Here is a 27,116-nt window from a genome sequence, read left to right as displayed (position 1 = left end):
TATAACTTCCTTGCCCCACCCCTTCTGCCTAAAAGTGTTTCGTTCTGTACAACTATTGGGTGTGCCTTTCTGTTTACTAGATGGGATGCTGTCTGATTCATGAACCACTAAATAAAGCCCATAAGATCTTTAAAATTTACTAAGTTTAATTTTTTTTTTGACAAGAAGTCTTAATGTCTTATGTAAATTTAAATGGCCTGTGAGAAACCTACATATGATTTCTAATAGTGGGTTTGAGGAGTCATAATAAATCATTTTTAATCTATTCAGGAAAGCCAGTTTACTATTGCATAATTATATATTATATAATGTTACATAATGTTATATGTATTATATAACAATTATTGTATAGCTTAAATCAATTTTCTGTGAGCTTCTACTCAATCAATAATCATGTATTGAGTAGGTGAGGTAACATGTAGTTGCTAGGAATGCAAAGAGGAGTAATAATTCCTTGCCTTCAAATAAGTCACAATCTAGTAGAACAAACAGACAGATGGATTTGTGAGAAGCTGTTTGTTTGTTGGTTTGATTGAGGTTAGCACAGGACACACTGAGTTCTGACAGGAGTCAGTGGCGGTTTTACCTGGAGGTACACCAAGAAGGTACAAACAACTTCTCCATGGAGGATAAGAGCTTAAAATAATTCTGAGAAGCGGACAGCCACTAGGACCTAGAGAACTAAGAGAGAACTAAGACTAGAGAACTAAGTTTACTCTACTCAACTGCTCAGAACTGTAAAGCAGGATTCCAAGGAGAGAAGGGGGTGGCCTATGCCCAGGTGGGGGCAGCAGCATGGGAACCCATGCTGCAAAAGGCACAGAGGGAAGTTCTGGGCTTGGGGGGAGATTCAGTCAAATGCAAAAGGCCAAATTTGCTGCAATTTACATATTTCCATTCTGAGACTCCCCCAACCCTTTTAACCCATATGGTTTTGATAATTATTTTTAAATGGAAATTCAGAGAGCAGCAGGCAGTAAGTATTTGAAATAGGACTTCACATTGGGAGACTCTGTGGGGCACTTGACAAGTTTTATTTCCTACTCCCAATAAACCAGAGGAGGAAAACTGGCATTTCTAATTCTAATTGCAGGAGCTCTACTCCCAATCTGACCATCATTCTTAAAGAGGTGAATACAGGGGAGGCTACTCACTCCCTCCTCCATGATTCTCTCTACCCTCATGAAAAATAAGCACTTGTTAAAGACAGGTTGACCCAAATGTAAACAAACACAAGGTATGATGATGCCTGTATTTGGACTAGCAGCACACTGGCATGCTCTGACTAGTGTCTATCCAAAAAGAAAGGGTGACTATTAAATAGCACAGCACTTGCCTAATTGTCCCAGGTCAATTACTAGTCCACTGTAGTAGTTTCTGAATACTAATCCACAAGAAAGTTTTCAGAAATATGAAGGAATAAATTTTAGAATAATGCGGGATGTGTGTGTGTGTGTGGAGGCGGGGGGGGGTTATATGTGTGTGAGATAGAAACTGCCAACTCTACTTTCTTGAAAATGACTGCTTTTGTTCTGTACATATGTCTGTGCTAATTTTTTTATTAAAATTCCTTCTTTTTTTATTAAATGGGATTTCTAATAGATAATAGCTATTTTTCAAAATACCATTACTTCTTAAAATGCAATGTATGATAAATCTCCATTTAAAAAAAAATTACTTTACTCATCTGTGAAATCCAAAAAATGAGAACTGGTACAGCAAAGAAATTGGGCTTGAGAAAAAAATCTGTTAAAAAGCAAAATTAAACTGAGTAAATTTTAAAGATCTTATTGGCTTCTTTCAATGATTCATAAATCAGGCAGCATTCATCTATCAGAGAGGGGCTCTAAGGAGCTATACAAAATAAAAGACTTTTTTAGGGAGAAGGGAGCAGGAAGAAGGAAGTTACAGCAAGCAAAAAGCCGTCTTTTTTTTTTTTTTTTAAAGATTTTATTTATTTATTTGACAGAGAGAGATCACAAGCAGGCAGAGAGGCAGGCAGAGAAAGAGAGAAGGAAGCAGGCTCCCCGCTGAGCAGAGAGCCCGATGCAGGGCTTGATCCCAGGACCCTGAGATCATGACCTGAGCCGAAGGCAGAGGCTTAACCCACTGAGCCACCCAGGTGCCCCCAAAAAGCCGTCTTTATGGCAAGATTACTTTCCTTTAGTGAATTGGAAAGATCATCAGGCAGATTACCTAACTAACAATGATGAGGTGATCCCTGATTTTCTGGTTTAAGGAACCATTTCTAGGAGCATTGAAACAGTAATTAAGTCTCAGTTTGCTAACATGGAGTTTAACATAAGAAACTCCATTTTAGTCCTGTTGTTTTGTTTTTAACAAACCAATATAGCATTAAACCATTGCTTGAATAGCTACTAAGTGATGATTTTGTCGAAATTACTTAGCTTCTCTCAGCTTTGGTTTATTGTTTAGAATTATAACAACTGATGCTTATTTAATAGGGGTAATGTGAAAATTAAATACTATCATATACATAGAATGTTTTAGAATTAACTTTCCTCCTTTTCTTGCCATTTTCTACCTAGTTAATGGCTGTATCCTTTAAGGATCAAAAAGGGTCTGGAAATTAGGTTTAATAGACTCAGATACCCTCTTATATGCACCATCCTCTCCATACACAAAATAAGTTAGACCCCACTTGACATTTGTATTTATGGAACCACTAATTTTTGTGTTTTTAGTTCTGCTTACACTATAATGAATTACTGTTCATCTATCATCCACATCATATGTGATAGAATTCTGTGTATCTTCAGCACAGAGGACAATGCCTGTGTTAGAAGAGGTGGCATCTAAACAACGGTCAGCAGTACAGGAAGAAGGAACACAAGCATCTATTCCAGCTCTATCATCATTCCCTACTCTTACACAGAGAAGGTTCAAGACTAGAACATATAGCTTGGTCAAGTTATCATTCTGAGTGAGTCTGAACATATCTAAGGACTACATTAAGTAATAATGTGGGCCTTATCTGAATGAAAGTAAGGGTTTTTAAAAGTCAGTGGCAGTGAAAGTAGAAGAAAAGGAACATACTGAGGATATAGGACAAAGAACATTCTTGCTAAAACATCATCTTGTACACATATTAGTAGCAGCTGGGAATTCCTTAATCTAGGATTAAATTGTATCTACTGCTTCTCACCATTAGATTACTGTCAATTTATTTCTGCCGCTGTCATTATGTGAAAGGATAGCTGATTAAAGGGGAGACAAGTTGCTTTAAAAAAAAAAATATATCTTGCTTTAGGTAAATAGAAAAAAATTCAAGATAAATATAAATATCCATACATGCATTTACCAAGACATTAGATAATAATCACATAAAGAACAGTAATTAGAATCAATACATGGCTTTAAAAAAGGACTAGAAAGACCTAAATAATTAGGACAATTAATAATGTATACAACATAAAACCATCCATACAACATAAACAAACATGAGTTCAAACAATTTATAATATAAAAGCAAAGACAACAACAAACTCAAATTGTCTATAACACAAAAATAAAACTTTAGGTGGTTATGGAGCAAAGATTATTTTAAATCATGTTATAAAACACTTTGACTCAATTCCCACTAAATATCTGTGCACTAACATCCCCAAAGTTTGAGGTACAGGAAGAAGGGTGGGAGGTAGCATTTAGAATATTATATTATAAATATGAATCCTTGTCTGTGTCTTATGAGCTGATTCCCTTTGAACAAGTAACTGAATTTCTTTAAATATTCGTTTTCTGAAATATAGAGATAATAATGCCTATTTTACAAATTTATTTTGATAATATAAAGAGTTGCATATGAAAAGATCTGACTTAGTTTTTATACCTATTAAGTCTTTATATTAAAAGTCCTCTTTGTCTATGAGGAAATAAATGTAGCAAGAAAGTACGGACTTGAAACCAGAGAACGCCACCCTGCCACAAAGTGTAACTTTACTTCTCTTAGTCTCAGTCCACTTAGTAGTAAAATGGAAATAATATCAATCACACAGTGTATATGTTATAAAGGCAGAGTTCATAAGTGCTCGGCAACTATTTTTATGTATGTTTCTGTTTGCTTTCTATGCTTTTTTCTCTCTAAAGAAAGACTAAACATTCATTTGCAGCGTCCTAAGCCACATTCAACTCTTTTTAGCCTTGTGCAATGCCATAATAAAGGAAGAGCTTCCTTACTCGCAGCCTCACACCTCCCCAGGTGTGTAACATATCAGCTCTAACACCACTCTCTCTTATTCCTAGAGATAAATGTGTTTCCAGCAATCCAGCCTAACTGACGTGACAGTAATGAAGGGCCAGCAGGCTTGTTTTGAATGGATTTGGTGTGGACAGACTGCCTGTCCAATAAATCTAGTAAAACCTCACAGCATGTTTTATAGCCAAGAAGGATGCTGAGTTTGGAGGGTGTCCCCTCACCCCACTCCCACCCCATGCTCCATTATACCTGTACATACCAGTCTCCTGTACCAAGGCCAAAATTTACATTATTTTCTAATGCTAATAACATAAATAATCACCAGAATGGTATGCTGATTCATTTGGGGGGGGGGGGATTTTCAGATGGTAATAATTACAATGTCATTATTCAGATGGTAATAATTATAATGTGTTGAAAACACTGAGACCGATATGATGGCAGTAGTTCTGGAAGTGATGGTGGTAGGAATGATGGTGGTATTGGTATGGGAGCATTGGTGGTAGGTGGATTCCTGGTGAGCTAGACTATAAACATCACTGGTTTATTGTATCTTCTAACTTCCATGGGATAAAAACCCTGATTTTAAGTTACCAGTGTGGTATTAGTGAAGGCAGAGTTGAAGAGAGATTCTAACAGTCATACCACGAGCTGGTATGAGCCAGTTCTAGACCACCACTAGGGGTAATGATATAGTGGTATCAGGGGTACTAACAGTTATGGTACTAGCAGTGGTAGGAGTAGCAGTCATGATGGTGATGATAGTGGTGATACCGATGACAATTCTGGTATTGCTAGAGGTATAGTGGGGATGGTGGTAGTTGTTCATGATAGTGGAGCTTGTGATAAAGGTGGTAACAGTAGTAGTGGAGAGGACGGTAATAGTAGTGATGATTGGGGTGTTAGTAGTGATGGTGATAATACTGGTATTGAGAGTGGTGGTGGCAGTAGTGATGGTGGAATTGGTGGTGATTATGGAGGTGACAGTGGTCACTTTTGCATAAAGTTTTATAATTTATGTAGTACTTTCACCTGAACTACTTTATTTAACACTGCAATTAATACTTGGTTAACAATACTTTTATCTCTTTTTATAGATTAGCAAACTGAATTTCAAAGGGTAGTAAAGCTTAGTGTTTAAGAATGAGGCCTTGGAGTCAGTATTACATTAGATTTCTAGCTCTTCCCCTTCCTAGCTATATAAACTTGCACAGTTGCCTTACCTTCTGAGACCAGTTACCTCATCTTTAAAATAGAGAAACTAACCATATTCCATTAAGAATTGTCATGAGAATATTGGGCACTAGGGTGGCAGTCAGTTAAGTGTCTGACTCTTGGTTTCAGCTCAGGTTGTGATCTCAGGGTGGTAGGGATTGAGCCCCTCACCAGACTCCAGTCTGGTAGGACTGAGCCCCTTATTGGGCTCCAGGCTCAGCACAGAGTATGCTTGAGATTCCCGCTCCCTCTCCTTGCCCTTCCCCTCCACCTCCCTCAAATAAATAAATTCTAAAAAAAAAAAAAAAAAAAAAAAAGGAAAAAGAAAAGATTGTCATGAGACTATTAAGACACTGCAGTTATTTTTAAATTGTCATGAGATTTGACGGATACTGTAAGTAAAAATGAAACAACTCTTTTGTAACAATAAGAAAATAAATTCTCACTTTGTAGCTATCATGGTTTCTATTAAATAGATTTTTGTTTACTATTCCTGTATTTTTTGTTTGTTTTGGTTTTGTCTGGAGTACCTTGATAAGTACGCAACAGATGAGTATATAACCCTAAGGACTGAGGAGGATAAACTTGTTTTAAGTAATACATGGAGAAGAGTTTAGCTGTCCTTGAAAGGAAGAGGTTGCTAAAACAGAAGAGGAGGAATAAAGAGAAGAGGAAGTAACAATATGGAGATAGGCTGTAATTAGCTGAGAATACTGTAGGATAAATAATGGCCACTCAAAGATAAATGGTACCCTATAGGGAAGGGGGGGGTGTCTTTGCAGATGTGATTAAATGAAGGATCTTGGCATGGGGAGATTATCCTGGATTATTTGTTTGGGCTCTAATGTCACCATAAATGTCCTTATAAGAAAGAGGAAGAGATAAATTAGACAAAAAGAGAGGAAGATTTAATATAAAAATAAAAGCTAAGTTGGAATGATGTGGCCACAGGCAAAGGAATGTCAGCAGAAGCTGATAGAGGCAAGGAATGGATTCAATTTGAGAATTTACTGAGGGCATGTGGCCCTGTTGATACCTTGATTTTGGTTCAGTGATACTAATTTAGGATTTCTAGCTTCTAGAACCATGAGATAATACCTATTCATTGTTTTAAGCCACGAAGTCTGTGGATTTTATTCTAACAGCCATAGAAAACTAATGTAAAAAGTAAAACTTTGGGGGATTCCCACAGAGAAAATTTAGAAATAATCTGTTAAATATGGATTTTCATATTGTTTGCATTGCTTCATCATTACTCCTATTTCAGTATTCCCCTCCCTCAAAAAAAAAATCCAAACATAACAGCAACAGAAAACTTCAGCAAAGTCAATTGTGCCCACAAATCTTTTACTCAAATGGATTTTTGTGTTTCTGTTTTATATGCAAAGGAATGCAAAGTTGCATGTCAAGGACAAGGAATAGTATCACAGAGCTGGTGTGTGGAAATAAGAGCCTACGGAGCAGAGAGACCATGACAATGAAACAACAGAGAGGTTGAGCAAACTCTAGGAGAAAATGCTTGGTTTCCCATGATCTATGAAATGAGAGGAGGCTCAGTTCAATAACTAGAGTGGTGGGGTCAACAGAGAAAGAATTCTTCTAAATGGTCTATCAGATACATTATAATTACGGCTGTTGTGTTGTTATTTTTATTGCGATTTGTCATAGCTCTGGCTGCTATAACAAACTATCATCAACTAGGTGGCTTAAACAACACACATTTATTTCTCACTGCTTTAAGAGATCTTAAGAAGCCCAAGACCAAAGTGCCAACAGATATGGCTCTTGGTGAGGGCTCTCTTCCTGGCTTTTAGGTGACCACCTTCTTGCTGCAACTGCTTATCATATGGAAGCAGCTCTGTTATCTCTTCCTTCTCTTTTTATAAGGAAAGAAATTAATCCCATCATAGGGGCTTTAATCTTACAACCTCACCCATACCTAATATCCCTCAAAGGCTCCACCTCTTAATACCACCTTAGAGAGATAGTTCCATTTTTCTTAAATATTCAGAACACTCTAGAAGCAAGTTTTTCTGTCCACCATAAATAACCGGGGCAATTCACTAGCTTTCTACAGGGAGTGTTTTAAGGGTGAAGAACAGAAGCACAGGGAATCCCATTGACTAAGTGAAAGCCAAGGAGCATTCATAGGTCTTTTGGAGAGTATGGGTTTCAGACATCAATAATTATGGATTCTAGTCAGTTTTCAAAATTTGAGTGAGCTGACTTCCTGATGACTCTCACAGAAGGCAGCCATCATATTAAGAGGAAACTTGAACTGCAATCCCTCATTTTCTTTTCATTTTCATGAAAAAAGTTAGCATAATGGGAACTGATAAGAGAGCCAAATCACTGAAATATGAAAATCACAGAATTAGCATTTATCCAAATTCCTCAGCTGAGTCTATCATGGAAAGAGCTTGTTTTAATCACATCAAGTTGCTGCTTTGTGACTACGGAGTTTCTTATGAGCTAAAATATTCCTTATTCTTAGAGGCAAAATTAATGGCTCCACCAAAGAATTAGATTAGTGAAACGAAGTGCCTTTGTAAAGCTCTGGGAAAGATATCCTCAACATTTTCAAGTTGTCACCCCATGAAAAAGAAATGTCAGTGCTAAACCCTTTGGAATTAATCAATCTAATGGTCACCTCCTTTATGTTTCCTGTGCTCAGACTAAAAATTTTGCTCTGTTCAAATGTTAGTTTTGTTTAAGATCTAGGGTAGTTTGCATGACCACTGCTCTTTCTCCCAGATAACTTAATGAAAGATAAACCAATGAAATATATCCATGGACCTTATTTTCAAAGGCCTTTGTCACTTCAGATTTGGCTTTGCCACTGAGGGGTCCAGAAGATAGATGTCAGAAGTTAGCCTGCCTTATTTATGGGTCATTTCATTTTAATCCTCAGTTTATATATATGAAGACATAATATATTCATGGAAAAAAGAATCTTTATTGTCTTAACTGTTTTTCTCCCCTATTTGTTGACTGCTAAGTTGTTCTTAAATTAATCATGCAAATTCTCTTGGCCTCATTGAAAATTATGTGTTCATTCTGATCTGAAGAATAAAAAACTTGGTTAGTCAAGAGAGTAAACTCTAAGTAGTCACAAAATACTAGTTTGTCTGAAGTGAAGGAGCAAATTTGGTGTGTAAGCCAGAGTGTTATAGAGTAATATCCCTTTAGTGATTAACATATGCCAGTGTAGGTCAGAACACAGCAACATAGCAGAGTTTTGGAATCTCTTTCCATCACACCACGCTATGGACACCGGAGCTCCATCCTCATCAACAGATTCAGGAATGTCACCTGAAAGTTCTGGATGTACTTTATATCATCTTACTTTATTTCACTGAATGATTTATTCAAAAGTTATGTGCTGGGGCGCCTGGGTGGCTCAGTGGGTTGAAGCCCCTGCCTTCGGCTTGGGTCGTGATCCCAGGGTCCTGGGATCGAGCCCCACATCAAGCTCTCTGCTGGGCAGGGAGCCTGCTTCCCCCCCACCCCCCGCCTGTCACTCTGCCTACTTGTGATCTCTGTCAAATAAATAAATAAAATCTTTAAAAAAAAAGAAAAGAAAAGAAAAGAAAAGTTATGTGCTACTTCTCTGCCATATACTTTGCCTTCTTCTTTGCCCCATATACTCTATAATCTACTATCCTTTATAATTATTCTCCCAGATTAATTTTCAAGTTCTAAATGTATACATGTATATAAATGCAAGTACAACAAATCTTCATTATTCATGGATTCAATATTTGCAAATTTGCCTACTTACTAAAATTTATCTGTAGCCCCAATATTAATACTTACAGGTTTTGATGATCTTCCTCATATACATGTAAAAGGGTGAAAATATTTGAGTTGTATGACATGCAAGTTACCACCTGAAGTCAAAGTAATGCTCTGCTTTCTTTTTTAGCACTTAGACTGTAACTATTTCCCCCTTCTCCCCAGTATATTTACTACCAGTTTTTTTTTTTCACTTTAATACATTTTTCTGATAATTTCACTGTCTAAAATGGGCCCTGGAGAGCACTAAAGTGCTGTGTGGTGTTCCTAAGTGTAAGAAGGCTGTAATTTATTTTGTGGACAAAATGCATGTATCCAAGAAACTTTGTTCAGCGTCAGTTATAGTGCTATTGGCCATGAGGTCAATGTTAATTGAATCAGCAATGTATATTAAATGTAATGTCTTCAGGGGTGCCTGGGTGGCTCAGTGGGTTAAAACCCCTGCCTTCAGTTCAGGTCATGATCCCAGGGTCCTGGGATCGAGCCCCACATTGGGCTCTCTGCTCAGCGGAAAGCCTGCTTCCTCCTCTCTCTCTGCCTGCTTCTCTGCCTACTTGTGATCTCTGTCTGTCAAATAAATTAATTAAAAAATAATAATAATAATAAATAAATAAATGTAATGTCTTCAAACAGCAACACACAGAAAACAATGTTATGTATTAATGAGTTGACAAAAAAATGTAAACAGGAGCTTGCAGGCACCCAACCCTGTATTTCCTCTAGGAACAATGTTTAGGATTCACTAACTCAGTGTTCATGGCTATTTTATAGAACATAACTACCATAAATAGTAGAATCAACCATTTTTATTTACAGTGGGAAGTTTATCAGTTCTTAAAATATTAGAGTAGAATAGGGATGAAACTGATCTAAGAGTCAGGAAGTATTTAAGCTCTAGGCTCATTAGACATGCAGCTTTTTTCTCTAAGACTTCTGATCGATTTTTTAGATGTTCAGAATGACTTGATATGTATCTCTTTGCATCTGAGTGAGGAGCGAGGCTTAGGGTCGCCCTACTCCTCCACCATCTTATATCCCTCCAGCTCTGCACTCATTAATGACTACTGCTCTGAGATTCAGGTACAACACCTTGTTCAAAAACATAATAAAACAGGAAGAAAAAATATATATACATACACAAAATATGATAATAAATGGATTTATTTTGAATGATCATCGTTCCTTCCGTTTTTACTTTTTCCTCTACTGTGGAAAACTGTGTTTAAACTTGAGTGATCTATTGTGAATAAATTATTGTTAATTGAATATGATAATACTATTTGGGTTGTTTTTATACAAAATGACTTATTATCCAGAGAAACATACTTAAATGTTTACAGATACATTTTTATGATGTTTGCTACTTGCTTCAAGATAATGCTCAGTGGATGGGAGACAAAACAATCTGATACTTGTTGAGGCTGAATGATGGACGGACAGGCTCACTATTCTCTTAGGTCTATTTTGTATGCTTTTATAATTTTCTATAGTAAAATGTTGCAGAGATAAATAATAAAGTATGAGCACCATTTTTCTGTGCCAAAATCCATGCTTAGAAATTTACGTATGCTGTTTCATTCAACCCATAATAATTTTGCGTAGAAGATACTGTCTTTTTTTAATTTAGAGCAAAAATATATATATGTAATATATATATTTATATATCCAAAATTATATATAAATTAAATATATATCCCCAATTAATCAGTGATAACAACTATATGTTAAACATTTAGTCTTCATTCTTTATTTTTTCTTATAATGTATTATGTAGCTTGCAACAATGATAAATAAATGTCTTTTCCATTTCCAATTTTTTAAAATTTCTTTCTAATCTTATAGTAAGATACATATACATTTTGGATATATATATATAATATAGAGAGAAAATCTATAGATAAATACATACATATATATAGAAAGATATCTAAAATATATATACTATATATATAAATATATACAGAAAAAAAAATATATATATATTTTCAGAGTCACTTAATCTTTTGTGTTCACTTATCAAAAGTCCCAATTCACATTTCTAGATGTAATATCTGAAATGGCAAATGACCAAGACAAATTTTGTTCAAGAGTTCTAGAACTCAGACCCAGATATGGAAGACATAGTCTAGAATGTAACAACAATTTTCTTTCTGAAGTAGATTTCATCATTATTAAATTTAGAATCATAGTATTTTAGAGTTTGGAATTCTAGATATCTAATCTTCTTACATTTCAAGAAAATAAATCCCAGAGAAAGAGAGTAGCTAAAAGTGGAGACCAGGTCTCTTATTTTCCAGGAACAGAAATTTACTGACACATAGATTTATATTACCATACTGAAAAATGTATCAGGAGTTCTAGTCAAAGGTGGAAGAAAGAATAAATAAATGTGCACAAACATGTACATGAACACAGATGCACTACACATACAAATTCAGATTAATATAAGATATTTAAGTTAACTGAAACTTTCCCCACTTTAAACCCAGAATAGGCATAGGTCAGATAGAGATGATTTTATCTAAAGCTGTTTGCAAATCCATAATTAAATCCATGCACACTGGCAGTTACACAAAATATCACCCTGTGGTGTTATACTTGGTTAAGGATTAATTAGATTAAAAGCTTCTAAGACTAATTCATTGAGATAAGAAATGATAATTTGAGAGTCTATAAAACAGAATTATTCTTACCATATTGCTTTTCTAAAGAAAGTTTTAATTATCTCTCTTTAGCCAAATGTAAAAGTATCTTTTCAGCTTAAAATATCTACTGAGGGAAGAAAAAAATAAAGCTCTATTGAGATGAAATATCTACTTAACACAGAAAAATATTCTACTATGCAATTAAAATATTAAAAATGAATAACATAAGTTAAAGATATACTATAACAGATGCTGTGAGTCAATGTAATGTGCCTGTCTATTTTTCAAAACTCAACCATCACTTGTTAACTTAGATGAATATTTCTTTTCAGGGAATAAAAATAAAACCAAGACCAAAACAACACTAAAAACATAAAAATGCCTCAAAAACCATGTCTTCTTGCAATACAGTGAATCGCTTTTAAAAACTATAGTGAGATAGTATTAACCTACCATAAACTTTGTTGCACTTCAGCCTATACAGTTATATATTCTGCTCTGTACTTAAGTAAAAGGATCTTCAAAAATTGCACACAGATAAGGAGAACTAGTAAAGAAATGGCATAGTAATAAAATTCAATAGAAAATTAAAAAGAAATTATATTTGGAGGTCTTGTAAGTGATAAAGCCAAGATTTTTAGCCTGTCAGGAAAGAAGAGAATTGTCAATGTATGGATTCATGCAAATTTGAAAAAAAAATGGACTTGAATTTTCACATATATCACATTTTGAATAAAAATATACATGTGAAAAAATTAAATCGCCAGATGCTTTTGAATTTATAGAAAACTGTATTTCTACAATATTGGGGTTGAGGAGGTCAGTTATAAGAATCATACCAAAAGAAAAAATAATAATAAAGGAAAATACTGATTGACCTTACTGTTTAATATGGGCACATCTTTCAGTTTTGTAATAAAGTTTTGCAAATAAAACTGAAACTCAAATAATGAAAAAAAAATTTCATCACATATAATAATCAATTTTTTATGTGACTAACAGACAAAAAGGTCCTAAAAATCATAGAAAATCTTTGTATTCCTATAGAAATACAGGTAAATATGTGGAACAGCAAGCTGTAAACCAAGACATGCCAATAAACATTACACAGTATGTCAGTTATTTTTCTATCATTATAGATATTATTCTATCAATATATAGATTAAAACAATTAAATATGATTTCCACTGATAAATTGAAAGGATAAGAAGAAAATACAGAATAGTAGGAAGTGTCACCTATTAAATATTCTCATATATAGCCAATGGAATTTCAAATTGATCCAATATTTCTGGAGAAAATATCATCAGAACATATGGAAAATACAATATATAGCAATATCTGTCTAGAATTTTTTTCAAAAAAAATCAAAATTATAATAATCAAAACAAATACTAATGTCTAATATTCCTTTGTGTCATGCATCATTCTTAGTATTTTCCCTACATTAAGTCATTTAATCATTTCCATAAGCCTGTAAAGTAAGTTCTATCATTATCACCCCATTTTACAGGAATAAAAAATTTAAGAAACCAGATTCTGGTCTGCTCTGCCTTTTCCTTCCTTTTCTTTCTATTTCTAGCCCCAACCTCTGTATTGTTCTAATTATGCACAATGGAGGATATTCAGCTATATTCATAAACAAAAAATTTTAGAAAAAATATACACATATACACATAAATGTCTAGGTGTGCATATATATTATATTTATATATACATAATATATGTATGCATATATGTGCATGTATTTGAATTTTATATAAGGAGAATTCACAGGTGGAAACAGATTCATGTATGTGGGGTATTTTCTGGCATAAGTGTATATGGTAATTGTTTGAATATTTTTGATTGTAACAACATTCTTATAACCAAGGAAACTAATGTGCACACTAGCTATAAAATTTACCCAACTTCTGTCTTATACACCTATATTATATTATTAGCTATTTCTTTAATTAAAACATTCTTCAATGAAGGACTACTCTTCCATAACATAGATTTATTCATAATTTATTTGACCAATTCCAAATCTATATTGTTGAACAACCTATATATTTTACATGCAGAATTTATGGCAACATTAATAATCTCTCATTAACCAAAAACATGACCATTCAAATCAAAGATGTTTGAAATCCATCATGAAGATTAACAGTTATTCAAAATCATAATTACAAACCATATTAGGCACTTAATTGATGTTGTTGCAGTATTTTGTACTTTACCTTGTGTGTCTGTACTTGTGATTCATTTTTAGTGTTCTCACTTGAAACCAAACGACAATTCATTTTAGTTTGGCACAATTACTAATAAGTAACAATGAAACAAAGTAATATCGATATTTTCAACATGAAAGTTTCTTCATTATTAGCATGGTGCAAGCATTGTCATTTCTGATTCTCAGAACTTGAGGCAGAGTACCAAGGGCTTGGAACATGAGCTTCATAAAAGTTCATGCCAACACATCACCATAAACATCACATACAGAATGCTAGATGTGAAAAAACTAAATATATAATCAGGCATAAGAGGATCAGCTGAAACAATAAAGAACAACAGAATGTGGGTTAGTTTTTTTTTTTCCACACACTAATGACTTCTTGGGCTGAAGCTCAGTATTCACAGTGAGGTTGCTAGATACAGCCTCTCAGATGCTTCCCACTACCAGCAATGCCTGCCTTACTCATCATTTCCTGGGATAACTTACTTATTTTTCAGATGTCAACTAAGCTGCATCTTCTCTTAGAAGTTGTCCCCTGCCCTCCCATCTGCATAAACACACACACACACACACACACACACACACACACGTGCATGTGTGCGTGCACAAACACACACACACAGCAGGGGCAGGGGAGAGGTTCTGTCCTCTATAAAATTTTTTCAGAGCCCCTTGTTATGGACTGAGTCATGGCCTCCTGAAAGATATGTTCATGTTCTAATACCTGCTATCTGTGAACGTGAACTTATTTGCAAATAGTCTTTGCAGATGTAATCAAATTAAGATGAACTCATACCAGTTTAAAATGGGCCCTAATCCAATGACTAGCATCTATTTAAAAAGAAAGAAATTTAAACATAGATATACAGGGAGATCATTACACAATGACAGAGAAAAGACAGGAATGATGCATCTATCAGCCAACCAAGGACTGTCGGCAACTACCAGAATGAAGCTAAGAAGAGTCAAAGAACAATCCTTCTCTAGAGCTTTCAGGAGGATGATGGCCTTGCCTGTATCTTGACTGCAAGATTCTAGCCTATGAAACTGTGAGAAAATTAATTTCTGTAGTTTTTAAGTCATCCCATTTGTGGAACTTTTTGATAAGGCAGCCCTCTGAAACTAATACATCCCTAACACTTTCTTCCTCATTCATTCATTTAAGCAAATTTTACTAAATGCTGACTCCATGTCAGATGGTACCTTTGCTTGCTTTCCTCCTATTCCTCTGCCAATCAGTGTAGCCCCTCAGGAAAGGAGCTTTATCATTGTATTCTCCAGAGCCTACACAATTTCACACACAGAAGAGGCTACTAATAAATAACTGCTGATTAAATGATTAAATGCCACTCTTGATCTTTCAGAGGGAGCTTCCTTTTAACATTGCTTTTATCTCCTAGTAAAGAGCAGTATCCAAAGAAAACAGAGCTGAAAGAAAAAGGAGCAGTCTTTTAATGACAATCACAAATCTATCCAAAGTAAATAACAGAATATGTGCATTTTAAACAAACATCTTAGATTTGTTGTTGTTGTTGCTGTTCTCATCAACCATGCAAATAAAATGCCATTTCTCTTTGATTGTCTGAATGAATGTTCTTTACTTCATCAACATGAAAACAGCCACATGGACTTTAACTGAACTTGAAGGGTATGTTTGGGAAGGCATGAGAAAAAAGGACAGCATTATACATAACTCTGAAGTCCAAACGCCTGAGTTTGAATTCCGGCTTAGCCACTCCTTAGGTATAACCTTAAAGAAACATTCAATCTCTCAGGATCTGCAGCTGCTCATCTATAAAATGTGACTAATAAGTATACATTACATATGAAGCACATGTGAGGATTCAGAGACACACTAGATGCTTAACACAGTGTCTTAGATACAGTGAATGCTCAATCGAGTTAATTTGCTTCAGTTCTATTGTATTACTTTCATTATTAATACCACTTCTATATTTTTGGTGACAAAATCTTGGTGCAAGTCCTTTAGAAATTCTTACTTACCCCATTGGATAAAATATGTAAGATCTAGAGAGAAGAAGAGGTCACTCATTTATTTATATATACTATGCAGGTGATCTTTCAAAATAAGGACTGAAAAAAAGACTGCTTTTTCCTCCAAGAAGTAGTCAGTCTAGCCAAGTATCTTGAGCACCATTCAAAGAACTTTTGAAATTGGAAGTCTCTAGTAGCACTGAGACACATCACCACAGCAGTAGTTATCCATGTGAATATACAGATGAATCAGAAAGAATCACCTACTTATGGTTATACAGGAAGAGATACAATTGCAGGATTCACTGACTCCCTATTTTCCATGGAAAACTATTATAACACCCTAGCTAAGTAACACAAGATACTTCATGTTCTCATTTCCCACTTACTGGTATATATGGAGCTACAACTCCCACGTTATATCATTTTATTTATTTTTTTTTAATTAATTTTTTATTTTTTATAAACATATATTTTTATCCCCAGGGGTACATGTCTGTGAATCACCAGGTTTACACACTTCACAGCACTCACCAAAGCACATACCCTCCCCAATGTCATTTTATTTTTTATTGGTTCTTCTTTCCCTATGCTTTTTTTTTTCTTTTTCTCCTTTCTTTGTTTATAACATTTCATTTTTTCTCTTTCTCAATTCAAAAACTATAAATTCTTTTTCTGTTCTTTTTGAGGTTGACTTTTTATTTTTAACATGCATATTTTAAGTTTAAAACTGGTAACTGCAGCATCCTGTGGAAAAATTGAAGGGCGTGATAATATTTCAATCTCATTATTGCCACCTTCTCCATTTTAGGTATTCATTTCCTGTATGTTGGTTCTAAGTTTCTGTATTCATCCAATGAAATTTTTTTATTGTTTTATACAATTTCAATTAAGTCACTTACTTTCTTTGCTCACAAGTTCTATTTGCATCTCACATATTTTTTCTGGAATTATTCATCTAGAAAGCACTCATTAAATTCTATTTAAAATATAGCCTTTAGAATTGCATTTATTGAAGTGTTGTAGGTGGGAAATATTGTTTTTCTTTGCCCATAAAAATTTTGATTTTATTCTTATTCTTGAATAATACTTTATCCCTTGAACATACTCCCCCACCCTGACCCTGGGGCACTCTGAAGATCTCCCTTTCCTATTCTGACTTCCATTGTGTTAATGGGAAGTCAAACTTAAGACTAATATTTTATTTTAAGTGATCTGACTCTTCTCTTGATCACTTTTAATATATTTTATTTATGTTTGGTATATCTCAGTTTCTCTATAATGCCCCCTGTTATGCATTTCTTTTATTCTGCTAATGATTCATTGGACTTCCTAGAAGTCAAAATTCATGTCTTTATGACATTTAAGTTAAGAAAATTAACATTAAGTTAAGAAAATGAGGCACCATTAATTAACACTTTAGCTATTATCTCTCCCCGCTCTAATTCCTCACTTCTGGAATTCCAATCAAATTACACGTTAGGCCATCTCCTTCTGTCTTGTATGTCTCTTAACCATCCTTTCTTAGTCTCTCCACATTTGATATTTGTGCTACATTCTGTGTGAGTCTGTTCAATCTATCCTCTATATTCCCTAATTCTCAATTTAGTTTTTTTTTCCCCCTATTATGCTTTTACTCATCCAATCAATTTGATAATCTCTTCTGCTTGTTGTTTATGCTGACTCTTGCTCTTTTTGAAAAATGTCCTCCTGTTTTGTAATTCGTGTTGTGTGTTATTTACATTTGTGCTGCATTTGTCAAAAAGATAAAAAAATCTGTAGAAATAACAAGACAAAATTATTTCCCTCTAAATAAATTTTACGTTCGTTAGTTGCTCTCTTACGTTTCCAAACCAGACAACTCTTATTTGATTTACCAGCTTATAATTAGAAGAACTGTAAATCTCAACCCTAAATGTGTATCAGGTTACAGTTTCTCACAAGAATTAAAAACAAAACAAACAAAACAAAAAATTATCCAGACCCCAAGTTAAGACATAAATATTTATTTTGTTTCCTTTTGTTAATTAACAGATATGTATTCACTTAACCAATATTTAGGGCTCTCTTAAAGACTGAGTGATATAGTGATAAAAAAAATCTTGGTAATACTAATAGTAGTTACAGTAACAACAACATTAATAGTCATGAATCTTGTTTATGATTAAATCACATTAGATAATTTTTATTCTTTGTAGAGTTAAGTACAAAGTCTTGCATATTTAGACATTCAGCACTTTTTCTGTCGAAACAATGAGAAAGCAAATGTACAAATTAAAAATTTCTACATGTCTTAGTGATTTTTTATTTTTTATTTTTTTTTTTTTTTTTTAAGATTTTATTTATTTGACAGAGATCACAAGTAGGCAGAGAGGCAGGCAGAGAGAGAGGAGGAAGCAGGCTCCCTGCTGAGCAGAGAACCTGATGCGGGGCTCGATCCCAGGACCCTGGGATCATGACGTGAGCCGAAAGCAGAGGCTTTAACCCACTGAGCCACCCAGGCGCCCCAGTGATTTTTTAAATATTTCTAGCTACACAAGTGGTTTTGTGTGTGTGTGTGTGTGTGTGTGTGCACTTCCCCACCAAACTGCCCACTGGTTAACCCCACTCTCTCCATACTCTTCAAGGTGGAAAAGCAAAGTATGTTTTTGTGTTCCTGGAGGAGGTCAACATTAGTGTTTACCACATTACTTCTATTCACTGGGAGACATGAGGAAGATAATTACATCAGAGAAGACAAGGTCTCTGAATTGAGGATACCTATACTAACGGAGTGGGTGAGATGCCATATACTTATATTTTAACCTGGAGGGGTCTCTATGAGTAAGAACCTTCTTTTAAACTAACCATTGAAGAATTTTTAGGAGACACACATGAAATTTCTGTGTTTTTAAACAATTCTCATAACTCCTTTCTCATTAATTACTAACTTGCCTTTAAAAAAATAGACTATCTTGATTCTTATTAAATTTAGATTATAGGGGCGCCTGGGTGGCTCAGTGGGTTAAAGCCTCTGCCGTCGGCTCAGGTCATGGTCTCAGGGTCCTGGGATTGAGCCTTGCATGGGCCTCTCTGCTCAGCGGTGAGCCTGCTTCCCCCTCTCTCTGCCTGCCTCTCTGCCTACTTGTTATCTCTGTCTGTTAAATAAATAAATAAAATCTTTAAAAAAAAACTTAGATTATAAACTTTATATTTTTTAATAGTTCTACTTTCCACTATGAACAATAATTCTAAAACTGTATATTCACATCTGTTTGGAGTATAATATTTATTTTTATAGTATAGCTGTCATTTGTATAATTGGATTTCTTTTGTTCACTGAATTCAGTTAATTGTTATATTAAAAGCATTACCACCACCATTTTTGCAACACTGATTCAATGCCCACAAGGTAACTTTCTTGTTAACCTCTTAGTTATTTACTAAGTACCCAGGTGTTCCCTTGTTTTATCCTGACAAAACTCAAAAGCAGGCATCACTACTAATTTTCTTCTTCTTTTATTTCATTTTAATAAGGGCTTTTAAGTCCAAAGAATATAGGTCAGTAGCCCAAAGACTCACAACTCCCAGTTCACTGTTGACCTCCAGGTATCTTTCATTCTAAAACCCTACACAAATCTGTCAAATGAAATCCTATGAGACTTACAGGGAGCAAGCAATCTGGTCTGAAAGGGACTGGTATTAAAGGTGATGCAGTATATTTCTATTATAATTCAATTTCCTTGGACTGGATGGTACAACTGTTACAGAGAATTATAAGATCCTAGAATAGATGTTGATGTTTTACAGAAAAAATCAACCTCTCCAAAGTTTTCCTTATCTTTCCTGAAAGATTTTAAACTTTCTTACGTTCCTAGTGCAATATTTTTCATAAGTTAGATAATTATCGTTCAACTCCACTATGTTTAAATGCATATCAATGAGCTCGATGAATGCAGTCGTAATTGGCATAATAGGTTTTTCTCATTTGCTTTTTCTTGTTTATCACTCCAGAGAAGGAAATGTCATTAACCTACTCTATGTTTAGCAGACAGGTTCAAATACGTTTCTGTCTCTCTTTGTTGATAACCTTCCTTTATTTCCACTGTCATCTATCCTTCATCATGAATTTAAAATTAACATACTCTCTTCTTGCATAAATCCTATACGAATTTATAAAAGGCAGTCCATCCCACACCAGCAGTGCTTGACTGTTAGTGGATGGAGGAGACTGGGTATCTGCTGAATAGAAGGAAATTCCCCTGCACAGTGAGCCTTGGGGCTTCCTATTTTTAGGCTAGTGATTCTTTAAATATGTCATGACTGAATAAGTAATTAGTCCACACAAACTTGGATTTTACCTCACATTAAATATTCATAGGTTTCCATTAACCTGGTCTAAATTCATGGAGACAGACTTGATGAGACTACCTCCAACACCACCCCTCCACTAATTTCAATGTTTTATTAATTTCTTTTTTGAAAATATAGCTCTGATCCTCATACTTACCTGCTCCCAAACCTCTCATGGTTCCCTGTTACTGATGCTCAAACAAGCTGTATCATCCCCAAATCTCCCCAGCAAGTAGAGGCCACTGAAATTCTATACAGGAAAATAGAGGGTATGAAAAATTTTAACAGGTCATCAAGATATGAACTTATGCACTCTTTCCCATCTATATATAACCTACAAAATTATTCTAGAAACTCAGAAATCATGTTGAAATGAACATTATCATTTCTCTCCCCTGCCTCTGTTGCCACTACCAGTGTCTTAATTCAGGACCTCATTGTATCTCCTTTGGGCTACTTCAGGACCAACCTAACTCACCGGCCTGAATCTTACTGCTTTAGCACCAGTTCATCTTTCACTCTCTAGTCAGTGGAATCTTTGCAGCAGAAATGTGTTATGTCCTCCCCCTCCTTATCCAGGCTGTTAGTCTAAGACCTGCCAGGTACCTGTGTCTACAGCACCCTGCATGCTCCTTCTCTACTCTCATGTTCTTGTTATGCCAAACCTCATTAGGCAACCTGTTAACTTACCTCATGCTCTCTCATGTGTAGAACAATCCCCTCTCCCTGTTCATCAGGAAACCTCCTATTTATTGTTCAAAGTCCTATTCTGATGATTACCTCATCTTTAACGTTTTCAAATGTTAAAACTGAACGTTGTTAAAACTGAATTAGTCATCCCTTCCTCTGAACTATTTCTAGTTCTTGAATGTAATTTTCATTGCTCGTATCTCACAGTAACTCAAGGCATTAGGATTATTACCAATTATTAGTCTAATTTTTGAATCTTATAATTCTTCAAGGCAATAAAAAATCAAAAGACTTTTCTGAGTCCTGCTATATAACAGAACTTGTAATGGGAGTTGCCATAACTACCCAGACAAAACCCCTGCCCTTCTCAACATGATAGATTAGCAACAGTGTCACTTTTTTTTTTTCTACTATGAGGAAGAGAAGGTGCCAAGCTTTATCTGTTAAATAAGCAAATGGGGAAACCATCTTGTTAAATAAATGGATATGGTATCAACCATGAAGAGAATTCAATTTCATTTTTTGAAACGAACTTAATTATTTTTTATTGGATTTGGCCAGTATTTTCAGACACTGAATAACAAAGGATGGCAATGCCATCTTCAAGCCAAACTACTAAAGGAGACATAATCAGCCATCTGAAGACTATAATGTGTTCTTAGATATAAAAGGCAGATAGGAAGACATGCCTCAGGGTATCTTACCCATCCTGCATGGAGCTCTCCAGACGTGAGTTCACATAATTCTAAAGACTCTATTATAGCCATGTCTAGACTTGCCTTCAATAGCTCCAATAAAAGCAAATCCCTCACCTCCCATCACAAGTTGTTCCATTAACAATTGTAAATTTTTTGGGAATTGAGAAAAAAAATATTATGTATATATAGAATTTCAGCAACAACTTGGTGTTTCACTTTTCTTGATAATGCTACTCTTTTTTTTTTTAAGTGGATTTCCAATATTCTATTCCAATATTCTAAATGACAAGGAAATAAGATACTTCTTCTGGGTTTTGTTGTTATTGTTTGCTTGTTTTTTTGTTTCTGAGAGAGAGAGTATGAGCATGAGCAGAGCGGTAGAAGGAGAAAAAATCCTAAGCAGGCTCCACACTTGGCACCAAGCCTGATGTGGGGTTGATCTCATGACCCTGAGATCATGACCTGAGCTGAAATTAAAAGTGGACACTTGAACTACCAAGCCATCCAGGTGCCCCTGTATTTGTTCTGTTTTTGACAAAACAAGACTAGAGGAACTAGAGTCCTCTCATCCAATATAATTGTTTAACAGATGGTGTATAGGAGTCCAGGGAAGTAAATAACCTTTCAAAGATGAGTTGGATATTTAATGGATAAACCAGAACTACAAGCGATCTGTCCTATCTACATATAATTTCATTGTACTATCTCCTCAAAGAGTTTAATCTGAACAAGATTTCCTCTAGTTTTTGGTCTCACCTACATTTTATAATCTCCATAGTAAGAAATATAAAAATTACTTTATAATTGCTTTTTTAAAAACTAAAATTCAATAGTGCTAATGTATTCACTATATTTCCCTTACCTCCTACCCCACTTCCCCCTCCAGCTTGAGCCAGGCACACTGTGATCACCAATACAGCCCTTCCCATTACCCTGAGAAGAGATAGTCTTTTTCTGCCTGGTTCCTGAGGAATTTGTGAAATGGATCGACAAAATGGGTCTGAAAGGACAGACTCTGCGAAGAAGAGGAGGAAAGAAATATTAAAGGAATACAATTTACTAATGTCTAGATCAGAGAAATCCAGAGAAAGGGCAGGGGCAGAGGCTAGGAGATGCCTTTTGATGCAGAAAAGGGGGATTTTTGGTAATGGAGGGTGGGGATGGAGAAATACCAAGTGATGCTTCTGATGGTGCTTGGGTGTGAGAATTTTAAAGAGGAAGAGACATTTGGGATTATGGCTGAAACCCCCTTTATCATCTAATGAAGAGTGATACTTTGTTATCGTTGTTATTATCGTTAGATCTGTTAGAACCGTTTCAATAAATGTGGCCTGGAAATAAAAGCTGTGGCTTTATTGGGGCTAATGTAAATAAACAATGTAACAATTCTCGTACAAGTAGGTTTAAGTGTATTTAAGAATATTTCTAGACCAGATTTTGTCAAATGATGGCTTAGTTTTGAATGACTTATGACTAAGAATGGATTTGTACATGTATATTGTACATGTTGTAACACCAACAAAAAAAATAATAACTGGCAGGCAAATAAGTATTTATTCTCTGACCCTTTACAGAAAATGGTTGTTGGCTCCTGTTCTAGAAAGGGCAAAGTAGGCCGTTGCTAATTCTTCTAAATATTTGGATTTCAAGTTATCCTTTGAAAAACAGACAGAAGCACTGTCAGATGAGGCCTTTATGAATACTCTGTAGAGGCTGACAGGCTAAGGAGAGAAGATTCAACATGAAATATCTCATAAGTTTAGGAGTCATTTATTGAATAAGAATCATGGTAAGATTCTGTTAATATTAGAATAAGAACCACTAAAGCTTTGGAGTTAAAGTTAGTATCTTTGAACACGGTACATGACTTCAACAAACATCTGTTTATTCATAAAATAAAAATAAAATTGATAGCTTGTTAGGGTACAGAGTTGACCACCCCTCAGTTAGACAGAGAACACACACAGTGAGGTTTATTTCCAGCTAGCTGGGGTCCAAGTATCTGCCCGGCACAGTGGGTTTCAACAAGGACCCCAAGCACTCAAAGCCAAGGGTTTATATAGCATTTTCAAGGTACTTTTTCATAGCTACATACATATCTTGTGCCCCACTTTGACAATTTAACTTTGTTTAACTTTGTTTAACTTTTTGCCACCCCGGCATCACCCTGGCGGTTAAGTGAGATTTAGGTTTAGAAGAAATTTAACTTTATTTACATTTCCCTCTGTCTCAGCCTCCTTCAGTTTTATGGTGGGGAGGGCGACATCAGGCCTCAAGGAACTGAGCCATTTGTCCCTGGAAATTGGGCTATTGAGAAGACAGCTTCTTTGCTGTAAATCACTAGTAGGACATTCGTAAACCAAGGGAGACTCCTGTCTTGCAGAATTGTGATCTCTGTAAGTTAACTATTTGTTTTTCATTAACATCTGGTTCCTGTGGCGCCACCGCCTAACCGCCCCAGTGGTATTTGATTAAGTTGTTTTTTTAGGTTTTAGCTAGTTTCTCTTATCTCAAGTCACCTATGCAGTGTCAGCCAGTTAGGGATGCTCAGTAAAATGGCTTCCCCGCCTTCAGGATGGCCATTCTTATGCTAACCCACTCTTACAAGCTCTTTTATAATAGCATGGTAAAAATTAAATTAGGTAACATTAACTATCAATCCTTTATATCACCTAGCCCAGACTAAGAGATAAATAGAAATAATTAAATTGTAGGTATTTAATTTTTGTGTGTGACTTTAAAAAAAAATTCCAGTTCTTACAACTAGTTCTTAAAATTGACATATTTCAGAGAGCTCAGTAAGACAGTTGAAAAGCAAATACTAAGCTATTTTAATGTACAGGAGACATGGGACATTTAGTTTCCTCTCTAAGTAGGTTCAGATGCCTAAATGGAATGGAAAGGCAATTACTACCCACTCGTTCCTTTCCTACGGAAAAAAATTAAAGTCCTTCATCCCTTTACCAACAACTCAGACCCTTCTCAATATGTCACCTTTAAATAATTATATAAGTGACACACTTGGTCCTGTCACTGAGTCATATACTTGCTCAATGGTATTTCCTTAAACTACTTTATGGCCAACCACTATGTTGCTCATATATGGCTGATTAGGCCTAGAGAGTAGATGTTATTGTTATCCTGGCAACTGACTGGAAAGAGCTAGAATAACTCCTCACAGGAACCAGGGACAGTATTAATTATAAAAATTCTTAATTCTATTATCATCAGTGAAAGTAGTGAAAGGGTATGTATATAATTGTTTCAAACACCTCTTCAGTTCCTATTCACAGCTGCATTCTCAGTCAATTAGTACCTAACGTGCACAGAGTCCCAAAAAGGACAAGGGGGTCAGTATTGGGTTAATATGTCCATGGTGTTTAATACTTGGTTAAAACAAGTAAACAAACAGAAAAAAAAAAAAAAAACACAGAGAACACAAACACAAAACTGAAAGACTAATAGTTTGCATTAGAAGTTTTATCAAAATCTCCCTCTGCCCTTCAAAATGTCTACATACCATGTGCAGGGGTCATTTGGTAATTTTGTTTTTAATAAATGACTGAATGAATCTTATACCAGCTATGTGGGAAAGATGATCTGGATATCTTAGCATCATTCCATTTTATTAATACCTGTATTTGAGGAAAAGCTGAAATAGGATTTGTTACGCCAAACTTCATGACAGCATAACATTATTTATATGGGTAGGTATGGGTAAGTAAGTGAGTTAATGTTGCAGTATTTTTAAAAGCCAGCTGTTCCCCAAGCAAGAAAATAACTGGCTGTCGTAAATGATCAATTGTATAAAAAGGTCCAAGCTTTGCAAATTTCTACACAAGATATTCAGAAAAGTTCTCCACCTACCTAAATAAGCTCATTCCAGCAACCAAACTGTGGGACTGAGAGCTATGGTTTCATGTTCAGAGATATGTTTTCCTTACCTCAGAGTGTCACTAAATTGGAAATGTCACAACCCTTGGGGGCATATGAAAAATGCATATTATTTCACATCTGGTTTTCACTTGATCCCAATGGACCTGATATTTCTCCAAATTGCTGTGTGGAAAAACCAATTTAATTTGATTGAGGTATGAACAGAAACTTACAAGCAAAGTGGAATACCTGCTTTAAAGTTAAAATGGGAAACTTTGCTTTGTGTTGTTATTGCTGAGAAATGCTTCTAGGAGCATTGCTCTCTTTTTAAAAACCTTCTTGTACTGATGCAATCCTAAACTCACCTCTGTAAGATCTCGTTCAAGAAGCATCCCAAGACTGCACCCCCAAATATGTATTTCTCTCTTTTCTGAAAATTTTGTGCAGGTATAATCTATAAAGTTTGATGATGAAGAGATAAGAGTTTATTAGTGAATACACTGAGCTGAAGGCACAACGCTGTTCCTTGCTAGTTTTGTGACTCTGACCAAATTATTTAACTACTCTGAAACTCAATTTCCTCATATACAAAATGGGAATAATGAGAGATCATAAAGACTAAATAAAATAAGGGATATAAACAGCTTAGTAAACAGAAATGTCTAAATAGACGCAAAGAAATGCTAATTCTATTCTTTTTTTTTTATTTTTTTTATTTTATTTATTTTTTTTTTAAGATTTTATTTATTTATTTGACAGAGAGAAATCACAAGTACACTGAGAGGCAGGCAGAGAGAGAGAGAGAGATGGAAGCAGGCTCCCCGCTGAGCAGAGAGCCCGATGCGGGACTCGATCCCAGGACCCTGAGATCATGACCTGAGCCGAAGGCAGCGGCTTAACCCACTGAGCCACCCAGGCGCCCAATTCTTTTTTTTTTTTAATTTAAAAATGTAATCCATTGAATTAAGCCTTAGATGATGGAAAATTCGAGCTCTTGGTCTTTTCCTGTGTGATAATAATGTGACTCCCTTTTATAAACATTTCCTGTATATAAGTACTCCTTCATGTATCCTGACGTTTAAAGAATCTGATAAACATGGTTTTGACTACCAGAACATCAAAAATCACTCCAAATGCAAGGAACATAAAGCATACCAAAATTATGTTGAAAAGAAACATTGGCATTCTAAAGGAAGATGGACTAAATCCCAATCCATCAACCCTCTGATCATCCCCACATTTTCCCCCATCTCCCCAGGGGGAGGCGTCAGATTAGATTTAGCACAATTCATTCTGCAGCAGAGCTGTGTGAGCTGATAAGCACACTGAGCTGCAAGAGAGCATTGTCTGTGGCTTTCCCCTAGAGCGCTGGCTATTTATTTCACTTCTACCCCAATTGAGCAGACATTTACTAAATTTGCCTTGATGTTGTC

General features: G+C 35.2%; 1 long non-coding RNA gene across 1 annotated transcript; it reads right to left on the bottom strand.

Moving 5' to 3' along the window:
• Nucleotides 1-14,029: 14,029 nt before the first annotated feature.
• LOC116599147 lies at nt 14,030-26,088 on the bottom strand. Its single transcript, XR_004289258.1, has 4 exons — nt 26,049-26,088; nt 22,670-22,822; nt 20,577-20,669; nt 14,030-15,520 (listed from the first exon to the last, which is right to left on the bottom strand). It is a non-coding gene; the product is annotated as an uncharacterized LOC116599147 (long non-coding RNA).
• Nucleotides 26,089-27,116: the final 1,028 nt, after the last annotated feature.

Source organism: Mustela erminea, chromosome 9 (assembly GCF_009829155.1).
Source record: "Mustela erminea isolate mMusErm1 chromosome 9, mMusErm1.Pri, whole genome shotgun sequence".
NCBI lineage: Eukaryota > Metazoa > Chordata > Mammalia > Carnivora > Mustelidae > Mustela > Mustela erminea.
Note: the sequence above shows the minus strand (reverse complement) of the source record. Positions and strands in the feature narration are given on the sequence as shown.